The sequence below is a fragment of the Penaeus vannamei genome, chromosome 29 (genome assembly GCF_042767895.1).
Source record: "Penaeus vannamei isolate JL-2024 chromosome 29, ASM4276789v1, whole genome shotgun sequence".
NCBI lineage: Eukaryota > Metazoa > Arthropoda > Malacostraca > Decapoda > Penaeidae > Penaeus > Penaeus vannamei.
Window position 1 is genome coordinate 260,768 of NC_091577.1, and position 3,193 is coordinate 263,960.

Sequence of the window (3,193 nt, forward strand, 5' to 3'; positions counted from 1 at the left end):
ACGACCTGAGAGCAATCAGTCAGTGAACATAATGAAAGGAAAATAAACAAATTACCTTTTGGAAACAGCCATAATAACTGCACTTTTGCTCCCAAGAAAAGCCAACGACCTTTTGCCGAACTTTTCCGTTAGTTTGTTCCTCGGGACCTGTTTCGCCGGGCTGAGGCAAACATGTTCGTCTTTTGTCCATCATCATTAATACTGTTATTATTATAATAATTATAAAGCCTTATCGAGAACTGTTACTGCCATTGCCATTATTATTATCGTCAATGCAATTATCATTATCTCTTCTATTATAGTGAATAATATTTCTGTTCGTTTCGTTGTTGTCATTGCTATTATTACTTTCATTTAATCATGATTATTCATCATCATTATCATTATTATTATTATATATAAGTCATTCGAAACGGCACACCCCGCTTCTGATTACTATTATTGTTATTGTTATAATCGTTAGTATTTTTCAATAAAATAATTTCCCTATCACTTTTATCATTAGTATTAGTTTTTAATTCCCTTATCAGTTTGGAATTCCTAAAGAACAATCATTCTTATATCAGCCGGGACGATAGGAGCAATTATATTCAACTGTCGAGATAAGACATTATATATGATAGACCGACTAGAAAAAAAAAACCCTCTCTTAAAACCACATGAAAAGGGGGGGGGGGGCAGGGGATGGGGTCCCAGGCCGCCGCAATACAAACTGCATCTACTGCATACCTTTCAATAATCTTCATACAAGCACACTTCAGCTAACATAAGTTTTAAAATGCAATCTTTAAATGTTAATGGCATACTTAGAGTTGGAGTGGTAAAATAATTACGCGTAAATTACACCTATAATTTCAAAAATAATTCCCAGTGACTTCACTTTACGAATGCATATTAGAAAAAAAAACGTTAATTGTCAGCGTCATCTCTTACAGCTGGTAATAAAGACAAATTAAAAATATCCTCTTTATGGCAACCTTCACAGGATACGAAATCCCAGGCCCGCAAAGTTAATCCGGATCAGGGACACTCTATCCTTACCAAAGACGTTGGATGTCCTGAGAGCGGCGTTGGATCCCTCCTCGGCGGCGTTCGGGGAAGGACTGGCCGCCGTAAACAAGTTCGCGTGACGTCACCGCGATCCAGTCAACCCGCCAAAGTTGCCTATAATTCATTTGTTTGTTTTCTATTTGCGGTTACAATGCATGTAAGCGGTGTGTATGTAAATAATGTGACTTTATAAAATTTCGATTATGATAGAAAAAAAATATTGGTATGGTCGTCGTTTTGTAATTTGATGTATATGTTTAATTAGGGAAATTATGTGTGAGGATGAACGGGAAGTGTAATCACTGGAAGCATCAAGCCCGCGAACCGAACCTCCCTCTCGGCCTGGCAACAAGACGTAAATAAATAGGTTAATGCCACATCTACAGGGACGGGAAAAGCCTGTCCTGGAGAGAGAGTTGGAGAAAAGTGGATGGCGAGGAATAGGAAAGAGGGAAAGATAGTGGAGAGGGAAAGAGAGAGGGAGGGAGGGAAAGAGAGAGGGAGGGAGAGAGAGAGGGAGGGAAAGAGAGAGGGAGGGAAAGACAGAGGGAGTGAAAGAGAGAGGGAGGGAAAGAGAGAGGGAGGGATGGAAAGAGAGAGGGAGGGAAAGAGAGAGGGAGAGAGAGAGAGAGAGGGAGGGAAAGAGAGAGAGGGAGGGAAAGTGAGGGAGGGAAAGAGAGAGAGGGAGGGAAAGAGAGAGAGAGAGAGAGAGAGAGAGAGAGAGAGAGAGAGAGAGAGAGAGAGAGAGAGAGAGACTGAGACTGAGACTGAGACTGAGACTGAGACAGAGACAGAGACAGAGGCAGAGACAGAGAGAGGAGTGATAAATAAGGAGGTAGAGAGAAAAAAGAAGGGATGATAGAAAGAGATAGACAGGCAGAGAAAGAAGGGGGGTTATTAGAGAGGAGTAGTAGGGAGAAGGAAAGACAGAGAGACAGACAGACAGATAAACTGACATACAGACAGTCAGACAGATTGGCATATAGACAAACAAGCAGAGAGAGAGAGAGAGAGAGAGAGAGAGAGAGAGAGAGAGAGAGAGAGAGAGAGAGAGAGAGAGAGAGAGAGAGAGAGAGAGAGAATAAGGGAGGGAGTAAGAGAGAGACAACAGATATAGCCACAAATAAAAAAACATATGGTGAAAGACATACATAAATGAGCTGCACATTAAAGAAATATAAACAACTAACCGAACATAGCAGCTTCAGTCTAAGCTTTAAGGCATCTGACTGCTGACCTTGCAAGTCACCAGAGGATGCTCTCAGTTCACACACAGTTCTTGATTATATTTAGTTACTGGTATTCTTACATAATCTATGTACAATATCTGCGAATGTCATTTGTTTTTTTTTTTTACCCAAAGCACTTGTAAAAGTTTCGTCTACATAAACTATTTTTTATCCCTTCCATTTGTTTCTGTTATGTTAGTCGAATGTAACAGATTCCCAAACATACGCATCCACATTGTTAAAGCCGTTCCCATTGCCTCGTTTGTTCAGACCGTCGAGGAGGGTGAACAGCCCGAGCCGGGAACGAAATTTGGCCTAAGCTCTCCTTCGCCAAGCTCACTGAACTGGAATGAACTGGAGAGCGTGACGCGAGAGGCACACCTGCTGTTGGTTCTTGTCAATAACTGTATCCTTTAATTTTTATTTTAAGGTTATCACTTGGTAAGGCCGGTTATTTCGAGCAGATCCAATCATAATTAGCTGCTTGTTATCGTTGTTAGTGGCAATGATATGGTTGGTTTTACTGATCAGTTGCTGTTTATTGTTTACATCAGTTTTTTTTTCTTCACTGCGTGAGTGACAGGAAAATGATGCTGACTAAAGAAGACCAGCTTAGTGCTGTCATAAAAAAATCGCCTTTCACGCAACTATATTGCCTCTCTTAACCTAGTGACGTCAGAAGCCGAGTAGGTAATAAGAGCTCGATATAGTGGCAGAATAAGCTGACATGCATATTAATAAAAAATAACAGCTTGGCATTACGTACTGATTAATTTCAAAATTAATTTCCGACGGCACTATAATGTAGATTCCATAAACACTTGGCTGGTGTCAGCAGACGACTGAGCAATGGCCGACAGAGGGTGATGAGCCGCGTTGCCCGAACTTCGCCTCGTGTTCCCCATATCCAGCGC

The 3,193-nt window shown here is 41.1% G+C and overlaps 1 protein-coding gene across 2 annotated transcripts in view; it reads right to left on the minus strand.

Annotated features, from left to right (window-relative positions):
* Nucleotides 1–1,158, minus strand: part of LOC113816049 (regucalcin) — an 11,418-nt gene extending 10,260 nt beyond the window's left edge. Inside the window, exon 1 of one of the 2 annotated variants that reach the window (XM_070142149.1) lies at nucleotides 1,042–1,158. The gene's annotated coding sequence lies outside the window, so the exon portion shown is untranslated. The remainder of the gene's footprint in view (nucleotides 1–1,041) is intronic. The other variant, XM_070142148.1, reaches the window with a different exon arrangement.
* Between the last annotated feature and the right edge of the window lie 2,035 nt (nucleotides 1,159–3,193).